The sequence below is a fragment of the Rutidosis leptorrhynchoides genome, chromosome 7 (assembly GCF_046630445.1).
Source record: "Rutidosis leptorrhynchoides isolate AG116_Rl617_1_P2 chromosome 7, CSIRO_AGI_Rlap_v1, whole genome shotgun sequence".
Classification (NCBI taxonomy): domain Eukaryota; kingdom Viridiplantae; phylum Streptophyta; class Magnoliopsida; order Asterales; family Asteraceae; genus Rutidosis; species Rutidosis leptorrhynchoides.
In genome coordinates this window covers 264,157,687-264,179,160 of record NC_092339.1, presented here as the reverse complement: position 1 = coordinate 264,179,160, position 21,474 = coordinate 264,157,687, and positions in this window count along the sequence as shown.

Below are 21,474 nucleotides of genomic sequence, written 5' to 3'. Positions count from 1 at the left end.
AACTAGTGGTGTGGGTTTTATTTATTAAGAGTTCAAACTTGTAAAAGCTTTAGATAACCTCGATAGCTATAGCTTAGGAAAATCTGTATCAACCAACTATCATTCCGCCAAGGATAGTTGTGATTCTTTGTGATTTATATCAATAAAAAATTACCGTTAAAAATTACCTTTGACTCTTAATTATATTACTTGTTTGAATACCAATTATTTTGAACTGTTAAGTTGATTTAAAAGAATTGTATTCAAACCCCCCCCCCCCCTCCTTTCAATACTCATGTTGTTAATCAAGGGACCAACAAATGTTTCACATCTTAATGGCTTATTTAATAATCTTACTTGACTAATGTTAATTAAGTTAATTAGACTCACCATTCAAAATACATCTCTTCTCCATGACCCATTAATTGCAATCAATTAAGTATTCACATTACATTTAAATAGACCATTACATTACACTTAATTATGCATTGAAAATGAACAACTTTGCACGCTATAGACAATAAGGTGTAATCTCTCATAATATACATATATAATTACCTGCAAAGTGGCAGTTTCAATTAAGTAATTTAAGTATTTAAATTAATTATGCATCCATACTACATTTAATCTTCATTTACACTGGACTTAGCTATATAATTACACCTAAATGCATTGGAAATCAACAACTATGCACGCCAAATACAATAAGTTGTGAATAATCTTGGTGTCTTTATACAAGAAGATTAATCTTTATCTGCTATAATGTAATAATTACATTAGAAATCTACCATAATCTACAGATTATATCTACAAACCATAATTACTGTATTAGGTATAACTATGCATACATGCTTCTTGAAGCACTGCATAAAAGTATGAAAGATGAATAAAATTACTCACATCCACTACATAATTCACCTTAATTCAAGTAACAGGCTTTTGTGTTTAAAACAATGGAGAATGAAGCTTCCACGTTTGAAGTTATCTCCTTCGGATAAAACTCCCCCTTTAAATTAACGAGAAATAGTTTCCTGTAGCAGTGTGCTTTGCATTGACAATTAATAAAAGTTAAGGCCAATCCCTTTCTTAGGTTTGTGTATCTTCTGTTGTTAGTTTATTTTATTGGGAAAATTGATTCAAAATGCATTGAACTTTCACACAATTCCTATTGTATGTATCCAACTTTAAAAGTTCCTATTGTATGCATTCAACTTTTATATTTTTCTTATTGTATGTATTGGAAGGGTAGTAACCGGTAACCATCTTATGTGTTTCCAGTTACCTAAAAAATTTATCCATGTCATCGTCCACGTCAGATCATTATTCCATGCTGGATTTTTCATCTGGCAGCTTATTTAAACCCTTTGTTGACAATTCTTTTCCATCTTTTCACAGTAAAAACCAAAAACCCAAACATGGCTGCTTTTTCATCTAGTTCCAAGAACACCGTGACTTCAAACTAAGGAAGAAACTTTTGTGATTGTGGTAATCGATTGTATGAGAGTATTGGATGGACAAAGAAAAATCCAGGAAGAAGATTCATTGGTTGTCCAAATTTTGTAGGTGTTTATTTTCCCCTAATTTTGCCCTAATTTTTTTCAACTTTTTCCCAAATTGAAAATGTAAAGTTTTTTAGTTTATTGATGACGAGCTTCCAAACCAACACTACAAAGATTTGTTGAATGAAATGCATTTGGAAATTATGAAATTGAAGTCTCAAAGTATGTGTAATCGCGATGTTGAAGATTTGAAACTTTTGAAAGACTTAGCAATGTTCAAGTCAAAGCTCAAAGTTTATGATAGGTTATTTGTAGGTATGGTAGGAATTATGGCAGTGTTATGTATTGTAGTAGCTATTTTGGCTTTAAAATGAAACTCATGTGTTATGTAATGCAGTAGAAATTTTGCAATTGTTTTGGTTTCAATGTTTCAAAGCTAATGTAATGACTTCATATTTTGGTTTCAATGTTTCAATGTTAAGTGATTTATCTTGTGTGCAAGTGTTTTTGGTCACAATGAAACTGATGAGCATGTGTAATTGCATCAAAAAGGGTTTATAGTTGCAAACAAGTATTTTTGTGCAAGTGTTTTTGGTCAAAATGGAACCGATAAGCATTCTGTTGGAACAAACATTCTATTGGAACTAAACTAACATACAAAGCAAAAGACTACATCATTACAATGGCATGCCACAATTCAAAGCAAAAGACTACATCATTACAATGGCATGCCATTCCAATACAAAAGACTACATCATTACAAAAGACTACATCATTACAAAAGACCCATTACAGTAGCAAAAGACTACATAATACATGCCACAATTCAAAGCAAAAGACTACATCATTACAATGGCATGCCATTCCAATACAAAAGACCACACAAACACCTGCAATTCGTGCCAAAATACATCTCATGACCCTATACAATAGACCACATTACAAAAGACAACATAAAAACTAACAAACAATTCATGCCACCATTCTATTCATCACCACTTGGCTTGCCATCCTTCCTAGGCCTTCCAACAGAATTACTAGCCTTAACAACTTTTTCTTTTGGATTGCTTGTACAGCTTCTTTTATTATGGCCAGGTTCTAAACAATTTGAGCAAGTCATGGAAGCTCCTACCTTTGATATCCTAACTCCAGAATTTGATCCTTCATGTGCAGCTCTTCTTCTCTTCCTTTTAGGCCTCCCTGGCGTTGTTCTAGTTACTGGTGGTAAAGGTTTGTTCAACTGGTGTGGTACCTAACTTGTGATTCCACCAACAGGTCTAAGATATGCTGAGTATGTCCTCATGTACATCTCTTTTCTAAACCATGCTGGTATATAATCTTCAGGTGATTTGTTTATGGCTGAACAAGCATGAGCACATGGAATACCTGACAAACTGCCACAGCCTGCAGCTGCAAGTTTTTCTTTGTTCATTTACTTTAAAAGCTTCATTTTTGTGCCTCACTTCAAACTCAAAACCACCAGTAAAAATTGCATGCCAATATCTAAAAGCCATAAAATAAGTTAAATAATACACATATGAATAAAATATGTAACTGAATAAAAATTAATTATGTACATACTTGTGATGATCTTTATTCCTTTCAAGTGTTCTTGCAATATTTGGAGCAATATCACCAACCCAATTCTCAGCAAGCCTTCTCATTACATTCATTCTTTCCATAACAATAACCCTTACAGATTCCAACATTGTTATGATGGGCTTATGTGTGACGATCGCTCCAAATCCATATGGAAAATACGTCATTCATTGATTTCATTGCGAGGTATTTAACCTCTATATGATATGTTTTGTAAACATTGCATTCTTTTGAAAAGGCACACCATAAATGAATATTTAAATCAAAGGTTTTCGACATCTGATGATTTCTACATATAGACAATCACCGTAAATAATAGTTTACAATAGTACTTCCGTTGACAATGCAGTCAAAATAAGATACATGGTGATAATTTGGTGAATGCAACGTTTCCTTGAAAAGTATGTCATGTAAGACTCCATGCACATAAATTGTCTAACATATAAGCAACAGCGGAAGACTTCTAGGAAACCTGAGAATAAACATGTAACAAGTGTCAACACAAAGGTTGGTGAGTTCATAGTTTTAATGTTTCTCATAATCTGTGTATAAAGGTGGATCACAAGATTTCAGTTGTTTCATCCAGAAATGTTTATCAAAATATTCTACAAGATTGAGCACCCTGGTAACTAAACTTAACGTATATATAATTTGTACCCTTTGTATAATCATCTTAATAGTACACACAAACCAACGTGTACGCTTCTCAAATAGCATACGTTCGTTAAAAGGCTAGCGCTCTAGCTCGGACGGGGATATCAAGCCCTATGGATCCACATACTACTACTCGCGCCCACCAGTTCTTATAACTGGTAGTTACTAGTTACCAAAGCTAAGGGATTTTCGGTTCAAACTCAGTGTAGAATTTAGTATGTACTTGTATCCATTGCGTTTAAAATAAAGTGCATGTATTCTCAACCCAAAAATATATATTGCAAAAGCAATTAAAAAGGGAGCAAATGAAACTCACCTTAGCAGCACATAAAGTTGTTCACCAAAACGTGACCGAAACTCGGAATATCAAATAACCGTAGATCTCAACCTAGAGAACATATGTTGGTCAATAAATGTCTATCAAGCTAGGTCAGGTCATAGTGTATAACAATCCTAATGCTCGAGATCGACATACAAAAGTTATCCAAAGTCGTTTCAAAAAGTCAATTTTGACAATAGTTCAACAAAACGAGACATACCTTATATAAGGATTCATTTACTTGGTTAGTAATATTCAAAAATCCAATTTATCAATCTCGTAAACAAGTTATTTAAATCTTAATTGTAGATTCAAAAGCAATTTCAATTAACGTTAATCATAATTCAGTTGATCATATCTTTTAATCCGTTCATCGAAATTATTCGATATCTAAATGAAAAGTTATTGATTTTTCGCCAGCTTTCCAAAAACATGTATATCATATACCTTTTACTAGTAATATATGTATTTACTTCGTGATTCATCATAACTGTTTAACGACAAAATTTAGCATACAAGCATGCATATATATATACTCGAGCACTAGACATGGATACACAATTAATGTATAAAAGATAAAATATGAGTGCTTACGTATCAATATTGAGATTCAATATTGTAGGAAAGTACGTAGACGCAACAGAGATGATAAACACTAAATTTGATTCACAAATATACCCTCGAACATTACCCATAACCTCCTTAACAATAACCCATAATTTCCTTAGCTCTATCCCGCTCAAAAACCCATTTTGAAGGTGACACGCTCATAACCTCGTCGTAGTATTTTAGGTATATATACTACTAATAATAATATTATAATAAGATTAATAATAATAATAATAGTAATAATAATAATAATAATAATAATAATAATAATAATAATAATAATATAAAAAAAATAATAATACAGAGGAATGAATCGAGCTTTTATAGTATGTGGCCTGCTACAGTACCTCATGTGATCGCATGAGTTTTCAGTGTTTTTGCCATGCGATCGCATGGCCGCCTTATCCTGTTTTTGTTTGCTAGTTCGTCGACATCAAATAGTGTTTTACTGTAGCAAATAGTGTTTACTGTAGCAAATAGTGTTTTACGGTAGGAAAGTCATTTCACTGTAGCAAATAGTGTTTTACTGTAGCAAATAGTGTTTTACGGTAGGAAAGTCGTTTTTACTTGTACATATATATATATACATACATATAATTGTTAATGAATCGTCGAGAGCAGTCAAATGTAATTTAATACATGAAACAGTTCTAAAATTTTAAGGTTCAACTTCATAGACTTTGCTTATCGTGTCGGAAACATTAAATCATTTAAAGATAAAGTTTAAATTTGTCAGAAATTTTCGGGTCATCACACCGTATGACGTTATGATGTTATGATAAAAATGATATGTAGATAATTATGATAACGGGATAGGAAATGGAGATAATAATGATTCATGATCGATGATAATAATATTGGTTACGATGATGATGATATCATGAACATAAAATGATGATGACGATTTCTTGTGAACTATGAAGAAGAAGGAAGCAGATTCATTTGGGTTTAAATAATTTAGGGTAGTGGTTAAATCAGAAATGAAATGGCGATGGAATGTTTAGGATGTTATCGGGTTAGCGGGACGTCGCGGGTTCAAACCCGGACTTGGGCATTTTTTTAGAGCTACTCCTTGAGGTAGTTATTACTAATACTCTTATTATTATTATTTTGTTATTAAATTTTATTGTTATTATTATTATTATTATTTATATTTATTATTGATTGTTATTAAGAAATATTATTATTACCAATAGTAGAAATAAGATTATTAATATAATTAATATTATTATCATTGTTATTATTATTAAAATATATAGTATTATTATTAATATGACTATTAAAATTTCTATTAGAATCATCATTTTTATTAAAAGTACCATTATTATTTAAAATATTATTTTTATGAAAACTGACATTTTTATCTTATCAATATTATCTTTTCATTAAAATTATTATTTTTACTAACATTACTTTTATTATTAGTATTATTATCAAAACTATTAATAACAGTATCATTACTAAATCTAATTACTTTTAGTATTATTATTATTATCATAAAAAGATACAAATTTTTATTTATTATTATTGATATTATTTTAACAAATAAATAGCTATATAAGAATATATTTAAAGCATATCGCATAACAACATTTATATTTTCATAATAAATACTAATCATTTATCTAAAGTATATAAAATAAATATAGTTAACATAGTTACCAACGAAACATACAAGTTGCTAAAATAACAATTAATAATAATATCTAAACATGTTCGATTACAAGTATGTGTTTTAATAAATATATAAATAATATAGGTTCGTGAATCCGAGGCCAACCCTACACTTGTTCAATGACGTCATACGTATTTTTACTACAAAATACAGTATTGTGAGTTTCATTTGCTCCCTTTTACTCTTTACATTTTTGGGGACTGAGAATACATGCACTGTTTTAATAACTGTTTTACAATATTTATATGCGTGAGTTTTATTTGCTCTTTTTACTCCTTACATTTTTGGGCTGAGAATACATGCAAATGCTTTATTAACTGTTTTATAATATTTATATGTGTGAGTTTCATTACTCCCTTTTTAAATGCTTTTACAATATATATTTTTGGGACTGAGAATACATGCGCTTTTATAAATGTTTTACGAAATAGACACAAGTAATCGAAACTACATTCTATGGTTGAATTATTGAAATCAAATATGCCCTTTTTATTAAGTCTGGTAATCTAAGAATTAGGGAACAGACACCCTAATTGACGCGAATCCGAAAGATAGATCTATCGGGCCCAACAAGCCCCATCCAAAGTACCGGATGCTTTAGTACTTCGAAATTTATATCATGTCCGAAGGAGGATCCCAGAATGATGGGGATATTCTTATATGCATATTGTGAATGTCGGTTACCAGGTGTTCAATCCATATGAATGATATTTTTGTCTCTATGCATGGGACGCTTATTTATGAGAACTGTAAATGAAAACCTTGTGGTCTATTAAAATGATGGAAATGATTATTTATGTTAAACTAATGAACTCACCAACCTTTTGGTTGACACTTTAAAGCATGTTTATTCTCAGGTATTAAAGAAATCTTCCACTGTGCATTAGCTCATTTTAAAGATATTACTTGGAGTCATTCATGGCATATTTCAAAAGACGTTGCATTCAAGTCGTTGAGTTCAGTAGAGATTATTATTAAGTAAATGACAGATTAGGTCATTTATAGTAGATATTATGAAATGGTATGCATGCCGTCAACTTTTGATGAAATGAAAGTTTGTCTTTTAAAAACGAATGCAACGTTTGTAAAATGTATCATATAGAGGTCAATTACCTCACGATGTAATCATATGTTATTGTATTCGTCCTTATGGATTAGGACGGGTCGCTTCATGTGGTATCAGAGCGGTGGTCTTAGTGAACCAGGTCTTGCATTAGTGTGTCTAACTGATAGTTGTTTAGATGCATTAGTGAGTCTGGACTTCGACCGTGTCTGCATGTCAAAAGTTTTGCTTATCATTTCTAGTCGGAAATCATCTGCTTATCGTCCTTAGGAAATTACCTGCTTATCATTCTTAGTCTAGACAAGTCTTGCTGCCTCTATTGCATCGATAGTGTATAGACAAAAATCCATATCTTAGCGTATATGTTACTGTAGACTTTATATGACACGTTTCCTTAATTTCCTCCGTAATCTACGGGATCTTCTGTACTATATTAGATATTCTATATAATTAGAATATTATCCGATAACCAAAAATCATTTCATATCGAAAATCCTCTAACTGATTATAAGAGATGGATCCTACACCTAGCTTGGATTCCATTAGTTCCAGAAGCAATTTCGAGATGCGTATTGAAGTAGACTCCGAAATCAATGAACCCGAAGTGTCTCCACCGTTTAGCTATTTTTCTTTCTGGAGGAGATGGGGGTGGGTCCGAGACTTACTCACTCGATGGAGAAATGAAGAAGGTGAGCCCTACCGCGAACCAAACTTACCTCCTAACATTGGAGAAAACGATGTACTCACTGGTGAACCTATGCGCAACACTGTATTCACCCTTCTTGCTAAAGTTTTCCACCTCGAAGGTCGCATTACTGCAATCTCAGAAAATATTCAACCTCTACTTCCGAATACCAATCGAAGAGGAATAGTAGAAGAAGTTAGGGAACTTCGAATTGATAATCAAGGTCTATCAAATCAGATGAGTGGATGGATAGAAATGATAGAGGGTAGGATAGAAACCATGACAAGAATGGTGCGTGATTTACAAGCTATACTTACTACACCAACATCATCACCAACCTCAGCACCAACAACACGTGTAGCATCGACAGCAACAGTACCAACAACAACAACATCATCACACGTCTCAACCTCGCAATCTATACCTCAAGCATAATCATCGTTCTACGAATCGTTCTACATAAACTATCTTCGTCCTTCATGGCGATTATGTAATCTCTAAAGTTTTAGAGATTATGTACTCTAGTTCTAGCCGTAAATCAAATGAGATTAATATCACATTAACTCATTAAATCCATGATTATATCTGAAGAAAATATATATGTATATATATTTTCATAAAGATTGTAATTAAAAATTCTTTCGTACAAACTGTTAATGGTGAAAATATTTTAACGGGTAGGTAATACCCGAGGAATATTTAGTTTTCACATTAGTAAGTTACACTGTACATTCTTCGAATATGATTCAACGGTCATTTACAATCTTACTTACATCCATCGATATACGCATCCGTTCACCACAGAATAACCATTTTCATTCAATTTCATATTTGGATTTTGACCTATCAGAAACCGACAACTGGCATAATGAAGAAAACATTGGACAAAATAAAATTTGTTAGAAACAAACAAATTAACTATGAGAAATTTTATTAAGAATTCACGCTAACAAAATCCTAGCTAACTGTTCCTAGCTAACTGTTAATTCCTTATTGTACATTTAATTATCACAATTTATTTTATTACAATTTAATTCTCGCAATTTTATTTATTGTCATTTACATTCTGTTATTTATTTTACGCATTTTATTTATCATTATTTAAATACTGTTATTTACGCATTTTAAATATCGGGACATGTATACAAGGTTTTGACATATCATATCGACGCATTTATATATATTATTTAGAATAACCATAGACACTCTATATGCAGCAATGATAGAGTTAGCTATACAGGGTTGAGGTTGATTCTCAAATAATATATATAATTTGAGTTGTGATCGAGTCTGAGACATGTACACGGGTCACGATCCGTATTAATTAATTCGAATATTATATATTAAACTATATATGAATTATTGGACTGTTAACTGTAGACTATCGACTGTGGACTATTAACATTGGACAATTAAAATAAATTAAAATATTAATTATAACATATGAAACTAAACATTTCTTCAAGTTTGCCACTTGATCTCATCTTAAACCTCATTTGTATCTTGACGATTACAATCTGCGTTCACACCTTTCATAATTCTTGAAAACACCACAATCGAGAGGATGAACCGCACTTCATCTACGAAAGAAGAAATTGATGCATATAGTTATGCACTTAAAAACACTCGAAACTTGAGTAAACGTTTAACACGTATCTTTATTAGCTCCTTTGGCGTTGTTATTCTCAAAAATAACTTTACAATCCCTTTTCAAGGTAGCCAACTTTGTCACAGCTCCAGCAAGTCAACTTCGACTTTTCAATCGTACTAGTCTTATTATAACCTTGATGTATACGATTGCCTTTTTCGTCATCGTTACCGGAGAACCGTTTATATTCCACCACATTAGCAGAAAACTTACCAGCAACTTCATTAATCTTTGACTTCCTGAAAGGTTATTATATTCATTGAAACCCTATCACCTACTCATCCGCATCTTGTAAAGAGAAATGTCATACCAATTACCGGGAATTAACAATCAGTACTTTGAAAACTCACAGCATGTCTACATCAACAGTTATATGTATACATATAACATTTATCTCTTAGAATTATGATCCTTCATTCTGAAATTCTGAAAAGCACTCTAGCATATGAATCAGTCCTTTGAATTTTGAGAAAGCTAATAAAGCAACGAAAACTGTTGATGACTTTAACAGTCAAAAGTATGATGATAAAGAATGGAGTGTTGAAAACGCTCAATAGAAAATTTAGTACCGAAAAGCGGATTATGCGAAACCATGAAGGAGACTCTGAAAAAATCACAAGGACTAGACTTGTACATAAAGAATCCAGATGATTCTGTTTCTGATGAAATCTTTAACGAATATCTTGCTCCGTACTCATGTTAAAATCTTGCGAAAAATCTTTCTTCATCAACCATCGAACTTAGAAATTCCAAAATATCATTATAAATATTTTCGATATTTCTGAAGATATTTTCATAAATATTTTCGTCCAAAATTATTTATCTCTTAGTGCTATCTATATTACATCATAAAGGAAACTACTTTAGTTTCTAAATTTCTTTAAAATTCGAGTTTGAATTATGAATGATTTTGAAGTAGTGTTGGGAACTGAAGCATGAGTTAGTATAATATAATGACACTTGATCAACGTGATTATATTACAGTAAGTCATGTTGAGTTTCTAATGAAACGTGATGATTTACAGACCATAACGTCATCATGTACCATGTTACACGACTCTTACATTCTATCTAATCTCCAAACATATCGAGAACATATCTTCGTGATAAATCTATTTTTCCAGGATATTCTGGAAATTTGACAAATCAAGATTTTACCCTTACAATCTCCTTCTTAGAACATTAACTATGCTCATTCCGAAATTAATATTTACGAATTCTGTTGGACCATTATTCGCTTGATTTAAAGTCGGGAAGATAAAAACAAAAGCACGAAGCTTCAAAATATCAATGGGGGTATAAATCATAGTAAATTGGAGAGAGTATTAACTGTGGATGTCAATGATTATGGAAAGACAGAAGCAGAGACTTTGAAGTATAAGGGAAAATATAAAACCCAACAACAACGCCGAAATTACAAACCGTGTATAATAATACGAATAGCAATATAAAGACACGGTATAATAGTATCACCCCAAGGGCGAAGTAGAAGAAAACAGATTCCTCTGGTGGAAGTTGAAAAAGGAGAATGATTGTTATGATAATAAGGATAAGGACAAGGATTAGAACGGTATTAAGCATTTTCAAAATCTTTTGGATGTAAGAACTAAGAAAGAAAGTATAGGAATGGTGAAAATAATCGAACGGAAAAAGTTTAATTTATAATGGAAATATCAGACAGAGTAATCAAGGCAGATCATCGTATTTAATTATAGAGATCTTAATTTCCTTATTCGCTGAAGAATCAAATCTTTTAGATTTCGAAGATTTCCTCTAAACCCCTTGAATTCCGGAAATCAACCGTTACTGCGTCACCGGTTAAGACGAACATGCAAATATTTATTTCACTCTTTAGTGATAGCTTCACTCATACTCTTCGAATAATCGAATTGTTTTATCTATATTACTCAATGATGTTAAAACTCTACTTATCAACTCATATTCATCATGAAAACATTTTTATTGTTAGCCATGACCACCTCACTCAAATTTCAGGACGAAATTTCTTTAACGGGTAGGTACTGTGATGACCCGGGAATTTTCGACTAAATTTAAACTTAATCTTTATATGATTTCGATACGATAAGCAAAGTATGTATTGTTGAGTCTAGAAAATTTTGAAACGATGTTCATATATTCAATTTACCTTCGACTACTCTCGACGATTCACGAACAATTAATTGTAAATAGATATATGTGTATGTATATATAAATAATAATTCAAAATATAATTTGAAGTATTATATGATGTTGTTATTAAAAATTAATAAAATAAAAATAGGATATTATAATAATTATTATTTAAAATATATCTATATATATAAATAAAGTAAATTAAAAATAAATATTAAATGATTGTAATACTCGTTTGATGTTTCGATTGATATTAAGCAAGTTAAATTCAAACTTATGTAATTTTGAAATAAACGGTGATCCGAAAATAAGTTATATGAATTATAGCTTTGTTAAAAATATAATTAGAATCTATTTGATTAATTTTAATAGTTAGTATTTTTACTTGGGGTTGGGAGCTCTTAATTAATTTGATTTTTATTTAAATAATTGTATATAATTAATGACCAATTTTACACCCTAAAAGACTGAAATAAATAAAGTTATTTAATTTAAAATTTTAGGAATTTCCTGAAAACTTTTATCCTCCACTGATTATCAACGGATCACGAATTTCAGTTCGTAAATGAAATAATAGATGATGGCTAATATAAATCACACGTTTTATTTTAAAATGTTTTATAATTATTATGATATTATTTAATTATATTTCATGTCGACTAAATTGCATGATTACATATTATTGTTTTATGATTGAAGTTAAAATTGACTTGTGTGCTCACTTTCTATTCAATCTGTATTATGATATGTACATTCACGGCATTCTTGAGAAATCCATTATTTCTTTCTCTTTTTACATCTTTCTATTTCTACAAGCTTTTTCATTCACTACCTCATTGTCTAAGAGTCGAGTCATTACACCATCTTAATTCATCATCCTAACTCGTCACCCTCTCTATTTCCCCATATCTCTCTCTCTTAATTCTGTTGTGAATCCACCATCTTGAAACCCCGGAGCCACAACCTTCGTGACTCCATTAAAAACATCATCACCATAATCATTTAAACAAAGTCAAAACCCTCCTCAAATCATTTCAAATTAAAACCCCCATTTTGTGTCGGTTATTTTCTATTACCACCGAGACCACCTATCACCACCATAACCTCAAGAACACTACCCACCATCACCTTTGTTCCTTTTTTCCCTCTCTTTCTCATCTTTATCTTCTCTCTCTCTCTCTCTTTCTCTCTCTATATCTATATATATATATGTATATAAATATATACATACATATGATCGAACCAACACTTTCTCCATTTGTTCTATTGACAGTCACCACCAACCACTTACTATATATATTCCTTTCATTTCGGAAACCGCCTATTTTACTCGAATATTTTCATCTTTTGGCCGACATTTTGCAAGAAGATTACCCCACTAGATTATTAAAGGAAAAAGGAAATCGAATAATTGAATTATGGACCACATTTGTTTTTTAGCCGTGTAATGCTTCTTATGATATCATGCAAATGCAACTTGCCCTATAAAGTTAAAGGTGACAGCAATATTTCTTTTATCGATTATGTTTATAGACTATAAAATTATTAAGTTGATGATGCTATGATGTCGAGGTTAATATAAAGAAAATAATGATACATGATAAAATTAATGGAGACGTGCGATGATATTGACGATAATAACGTGAGATGTTGGTGATGACCAACAAAGTCTTCGCTGTTTGTTCTGTCCCTATATCCTGTTAAGTGTAACGATAGTGATGATGGTATTAAACGTGTATGAAGAAGAAGGTGAAACGGGGAAGATAAGAACACGATATAAATAATATGCTATGATAATGCCGTTAAACGATGAATATGATAATGATTCGTTATTATGTTAAGAAAATAAATGAAGAAGATGATTATGATTTGATGCGGTATTGATGATGATAATCACGTTGATAACGAACTTCTGATGATGAGATAAAGAGATGATTACGTATTTTTTTTCTTTTTTTCTGTGCCTGTAGAAGTGTACCAGACCCACACCCTCTTGTTTAACGGGCCTGCCAGGTTGGGCCGTGTCCTTTTCGATTTACAATTTGGGCTGTTTGTGTTTTGGGGCGAGATGATCTAGATTTTCTGATTAGGCCTTAGAGTGGATCATATTTAGGGTGATGATGTTAAGTGATCGAGAGGAATGATGAACAAATGATTTTGTGATAATGTGATTATGATGACGATTAGGAATGGTTATGATGTTAGTAATTATGATGATGATTGTGTATGATGATGAATACATAACCGTATGATGTTATGATGTTATGATGTTATGATAAAAATGATATGTAGATAATTATGATAACGGGATATGAAATGGAGATAATAATGATTCATGATCGATGATAATAATATTGGTCACGATGATGATGATATCATGAACATAAAATGATGATGATGATTTCTTGTGAACTATGAAGAAGAAGGAAGCAGATTCATTTGGGTTTAAATGATTTAGGGTAGTGGTTAAATCAGAAATGAAATGGCGATGGAATGTTTAGGATGTTATCGGGTTAGCGGGACGTCGCGGGTTCAAACCCGGACTTGGGCATTTTTTTTAGAGCTACTCCTTGAGGTAGTTATTACTAATACTCTTATTATTATTATTCTATTATTAAATTTTATTATTATTATTATTATTATTATTATTATTATTATTATTATTATTATTATTATTATTATTTATTATTGATTGTTATTAAGTAAATATTATTATTACCAATAATAGAAATAAGATTATTAGTATAATTAATATTATTATCATTGTTATTATTATTAAAATATATAGTATTATTATTAATATGACTATTAAAATTTCTATTAGAATCATCATTTTTATTAAAAGTACCATTATTATTTAAAATATTATTTTTATGAAAACTGACATTTTTATCTTATCAATATTATCTTTTCATTAAAATTATTATTATTACTAACATTACTTTTATTATTAGTATTATTATCAAAACTATTAATAGCAATATCATTACTAAATCTAATTACTTTTAGTATTATTATTATTATCATAAAAAATACAAATTTTTATTTATTATTATTGATATTATTTTAACAAATAAATAGCTATATAAGAATATATTTAAAGCATATCGCATAACAACATTTATATTTTCATAATAAATACTAATCATTTATCTAAAGTATATAAAATAAATATAGTTAACATAGTTACCAACGAAACATACAAGTTGCTAAAATAACAATTAATAATAATATCTAAACTTGTTCGATTACAAGTATGTGTTTTAATAAATATATAAATAATATAGGTTCGTGAATCCGAGGCCAACCCTACACTTGTTCAATGACGTCATATGTATTTTTACTACAAAATACAGTATTGTGAGTTTCATTTGCTCCCTTTTACTCTTTACATTTTTGGGGACTGAGAATACATGCACTGTTTTAATAACTGTTTTACAATATTTATATGCGTGAGTTTCATTTGCCCTTTTTACTCCTTACATTTTTGGGCTGAGAATACATGCAAATGCTTTATTAACTATTTTACAATATTTATATGTGTGAGTTTCGTTACTCCCTTTTTAAATGCTTTTGCAATATATATTTTTGGGACTGAGAATACATGCGCTTTTATAAATGTTTTACGGAATAGACACAAGTAATCGAAACTACATTCTATGGTTAAATTATCGAAATCGAATATGCCCTTTTTATTAAGTCTGGTAATCTAAGAATTAGGGAACAGACACCCTAATTGACGTGAATCCTAAAGATAGATCTATCGGGCCCAACAAGCCCCATCCACAGTACCGGATGCTTTAGTACTTCGAAATTTATATCATGTCCGAAGGAGGATCCCGGAATGATGGGGATATTCTTATATGCATATTGTGAATGTCGGTTACCAGGTGTTCAATCCATATGAATGATATTTTTGTCTCTATGCATGGGACGCTTATTTAAGAGAACTGGAAATGAAAACCTTGTGGTCTATTAAAATGATGGAAATGATTATTTATGTTAAACTAAGAACTCACCAACCTTTTGGTTGACACTTTAAAGCATGTTTATTCTCAGGTATTAAAGAAATCTTCCGCTGTGCATTAGCTCATTTTAAAGATATTACTTGGAGTCATTCATGGCATATTTCAAAAGACGTTGCATTCAAGTCGTTGAGTTCAGTAGATATTATTATTAAGTAAATGACATATTAGGTCATTTATAGTGGATATTATGAAATGGTATGCATGCCGTCAACTTTCGATGAAATGAAAGTTTGTCTTTTAAAAACGAATGCAATGTTTGTAAAATGTATCATATAGAGGTCAATTACCTCGCGATGTAATCATATGTTATTGTATTCGTCCTTATGGATTAGGACGGGTCACTTCATCTAAAGCCCTTACCAAAATGGCTAATGCCATCGCATTAGTAAAATACGGGTATAGCCGCATTCAATATGCGCCTATACCAATTAATGTAAGTTTTGTATACTTGCACAAGGGTTCATTACGTTCTAGAAGAATGTATGTTATAAATAATCCAGATTCTTATTCCTCAAATAACGTAAGTTAGTTAGGGAAAATATCACATATAATTAGGGATGATATCCTATTAAAACCCTAATTCGTGAGCCTATAAATACATAACTCCAGAACCCTAAGATATCAATCGTTACTAATACGTAACAGAGCATACACACTATCTTACGAACAAGCGTCATACGATCATTCATATAAAGACTTTCAGGTATGTTATAAACTATGAAACCTTCCTGTTTTTGGGCCACTCAACCTCGTATGCTAGGTTGTTGGTGGACTCTCAAATCGGCCACCCTGCCAGAATCAAAACGATACCGATGTGGGTTATCCATGACTAAGGTCGGAGGTTCGAATATTGATAGTCTTTAAACCCTTTTATGTACTCAAGCATAGATACACCTTGTCCCCAAGAAAATATGCTTGATCATTTGGCGCCATCCGTGGGACCGGTTATATGAACAAATAATATGGGAATTCCCATCGTATATAATTCATTATATGTTTTTTCCATAAAATGTTTTTGTTTAAATTAATCAGTCACTTTCAAGTTACTTGCCTAAATAGAATCAATGGAGGGCAACAAAGGTTCAAAGCCATCTTTTTTGACATATCCAGGCCAACGAACGCATGTACATACAACAAAACAGGCATCCACACGGGCAGCAGAAGGGAAAAGAGTGTCAAAATCCCCTTCAGCAGAGGCTGTCTTAATAGGGCCAACAAGCACTGAAATTGCAAAGACAGTTCCTCCAATTGTGGAAGAAGAAGAAAGCGAGTGGCTGTGAAGTGGTTGGGAAGATGCGCCCCCGGGAATAGAAACTAGCTACATCCATTTCAAAGAAACGGATACTGAGTACACGAAGTCTCCAGAAAAAGTGAGTTTCGGATCTCCAACAAACATTAGCTATACACGTTTCAAAGTAGCAGATACTGGGTATATAAAGCTTCAAGAAAAAGTGAGTTGTGAACCTCCAATAGACAATATCGCGCCAAAAGTGAGAACTACGTACGTAGGAACAATCCCAATTATCACGACAATAGAACCTGAAATTCAAACTCTAAGGGTTACTCCGGCTAGTGCACAAGAAGAGATTAGGAGAATGGGTTTGAGAAACCTGGATGGTTCATACATAACGGTAGCACCACTACAAGTAAGATCGACTTATACGTCACCACAGCCATATATATGAGAGTTAAAGCAAACTTAAAATAAATGCAATCAAGGAAGTGCCCCTTATAATCATCTAGAGCCAAGTAGTTCAAATAACTTCATATTGCAGCTACAGCAAGTTGCCCCTCCGCATCTAGTGCAAGTACTTAATGAACTAGCGTGATTTCAGGATTTTATGCAAAATTGGTTTGCAGTAATGCAAGGACATAAAGCGAGACAATCTCTCGAGTTTGCTCCTACCACAGAAAAGTTTACCACACACATAGCGATTCACCTGTTTCCGGAAGCACCGGTAATACCATTAACATTAGGAAGTTATGATGGGTAATTAGATCCAGATTACTTCCTACAAAGATTAGAAGGAACTGCCAGAACCCATAGTTAGGGGGGGATGCAGTAGCATGCCACATGCTACCAATTGTGTTGCAAGGAGTAGCCTGGGAGTGGTTTAACAATCTAACTCCCCGGAGCATAACAGGTTATGCGGACCTAAGATCTTGATTTTTACTTAATTTTCATAGTTTGCGCGCACGCAGAAGGACGCATGTGGAGTGTGATGATATCCAACAAAAACCCAAAGATTCTTTGGGTGAGATCATTGATAGGTATACAAAGGAGGTAGCTAAAATACCAGATCTGCCAGAAAGCCAAAAGGTGTCAGGTTTTATTCATTGCCTTGATACAGAAAGACACTTGTCATTATGGCAGAGGTTGCAAAGAAAAGTACCGCAAACATTCGCGGAAGCAATAAAAGAAGCGCATGATTATATGCGGGCGCAAGAAGATATAACGCAAAACTGCAGAAAAGGCTATACACGAAGGAATAAGGATGATGATCACCATCGAGATCAGGGTAAAAGCCCCGGATAAGCAAAAAGGTATAGCAATAATAGCCCGTTAAAAAGCAGAAGTTTACAATAGTAACAACAAACATCGCAAATTCGGCAATAACAGAGGAGGAAGCAGTTACAAAATCAGAAACGCTCACGATGACAATTATGAAATCTTAAAAGATCTCAGCAAAACACCAAAGGAAATACTCGCGATAGAGCCAATATGTAAAACCTTTGACGCTCCAACACCGCTGCCTGATTACGCAAAAAAAAATAAAGATAAAACTAAATTCTGCGACTTTTATGATGATTTCGGTCATGAAACTAATAAGTGCAGACAGTTAATTGAAAAAGTGGTTGCAGAACTAAAAAAGGAAAAATTGCAGCACCTAAAGAAATCCGCTAAAACAGAGGGTAGCAAGTCAAAGCAGGAAAACGAATACCCGTGGCAAAAGAAGAATGAATCAAAAGAGAAAGAAGTGGAAAAAACTATAAGCATGGTAATAGGTAAAAACCTAAGGGCGGAGCTAAAAGAAGTAAACGATTGGGAAGATGCGACAATCTCATTCAGTGCAGGTAAAAGGAAGCAGTTCAATACACCCGTGGTGATTAAAGGGTACATCAAAAGCTGTAATCAGGAACTTAAAGGCTTATATGTAGACACTGGTTGCGACACGGATGTCATATATGAGCATTGTTACATGTCGCTACCTAGATCTATTAAGTCGCAGCTAAAGAAACAAACAATTAACTTATACGATTTCGCTGGTGAACAAATCCCGTCATTAGGGACAGTCAGGGTTAAGTTAGAGGTACGCGACGATAATAATGGTGAAAAAAGAAGAAATGTTAATATTGAGTTTGCAGTAGTCAAGGAAAACGCTGAGTATAATGCGATGTTAAGCAGAAAAACCTTGCAAAAGTTAGGAGTCGTACCATCCACAATACACGGTATATTAAGATTCCCAACGAAGTGGGGAGTCGCAACCATAAAGTCGAAAGTAGAGAGTAAAATGGGAACGGTACAAATGAGCACGGGACAGAGTCGCCAAAGTGCAGAATTGGATGAAAAGCAAATAGTTCAGGCATTCGAGGACGCACCTTGCTCGCAGGTATGTTGTGCGTGCAAATATTTTGATTTAGTATTTGATGTTGTGTAAAATAGCGATTTATACGTATGATTTTTAGAAAAGCTAAAGTGTAAATATACGACATAAATCGCTAATAGCATAATCGAAATCTAACTCGGTAAAAGAACAAAAGATGAAACTAAAAACCTAACCATATGGCACGAATGCAAAAAATTTTTATTATAGTTCATTTTTTAACGCATTATCTGCTGCTATAATAAACAAGATGCAGGATTGGGAAAATCTCAAAAAAAAATGTTGAAATAATAATTGAGATCCCAAGAAAAAATGGTAAGGAGATACGCATCTCCAGTATGAGCTCAATGCAAAAGCGCACACCAAGGAATAAAAGAAGAGTAACATCTGCTTGGGTAGAAAAATTACTCAACGTAAAAGGTGATACTCAGAAACTTTGGGAAGCAACAAATGAAGCGCAACTTTTGGCGCAAAAACAAAGTGCGCGGGTATACACATACATAAAACAAAATAAGGGAGTGCGTATAGGGAAAACGCCGTCGAAAATGCATGTGTTGGCAAAAAATGAAACACCTAAAGAGTTCATTGCAAAACCAAGCGTGTGCACTGAAACACCTCATGGTGTCATTAAAACATGGTTGTCAAGTGGAGCAGGAGGTTTGTGGCATTTAAAACAACGACAATTGAATGATGGTTGGGGCAGAAGGAAACACCAAACCAATAAGAAACCGCTAAAGATGGTCCGAGAATTATTTAATGCAAGCGGAAAAGAGTCAAGAGCAAATATCAATCTGCCACGAAAGGATGACTGGGTTGTAATGCAAGGAAACATTGAGTCTGCCAGACTAATAGCGGTAAAGGAAAAGGCAGTGAACAATAAAAAACTGAAAGGTTGCTACGACAAGCATTGTGAGTTCAGGAAATACGAGCATACGGCCGATAACCCAGAAGATGTTAAAAGACAAATCCAAAAAGGATATGGTTACTGGGACGAAGGACAAAGGGGCATGTTATCTTGAAAATAAACTAGCAGAGTGCGCCTTGCATGCATAAATCTAGAAGGTGCAAAAAAGTGAAAAGATCAACAATAGGAATGATCACCCAAACATCTGTTGATTTTTTGTCATACTTGCTATGTTTTTATTAAGACTTTTAAGTTGAAGTATTTTTAATAATTTGAGTCAATCAGTTTAAGCCAATAACGTTTGCATTTAAATTCAGTTATTGATTTAAAGCCCCGGGCTGCACAGGGATATACTCCGAATCTCAAGTGGCATAGTTTAGTTTGGTTACTATTACTATTTCTAATGGTGGCAGTAGTAAAACATTAGATTGTTTCAAACGCTTGAACGCCGCGCAAGACGGAGACTTGCAAAGTTATGACTATAAAATACACGTTTGGTTACTTGTTAATAACACGGACATTGTATTGGCCGGAAGATTCTTGAGATAAGCATTGGGTTGCTTATATAAATGGATTCGACATTGGATTGTTAATACGTATAAACACTTATAAAAAAAATTATAAACGTCAAGAGTCTAATATATAAATATTGGTTTGCTTTTTTAACGCTTAGCATTGATTTGCTAAGACGCAAGAATAAAAAGATTATATGTGTATAGAGGGGTCGCTCCCGTCATACGCAAATAACATTTATTCAACGTTATAATGCACATAAAAACGCAGGTATTTAAAAACTGCTTATAAACTTGCAATAATTATGAAAGCATATAACAGAAATTTAAATATAATTAAAAGTCCATAAGCAAATGTTACATACGCTTAAAACAAGGCGCAAAAGTACTTAAATCAAAATGCCAGTAGCAAAAGAAAATACCTTATACTACGTCGGCTTATGAGAACAGGCCACTACCTACGAAGATAAGTTCTACTCTTGCACACAGTGATCAAGAGAATTGCTTTCTATAAACATACTAATATAATAGGGGTGGCTTGATTGGAACGGTGCCCTACACT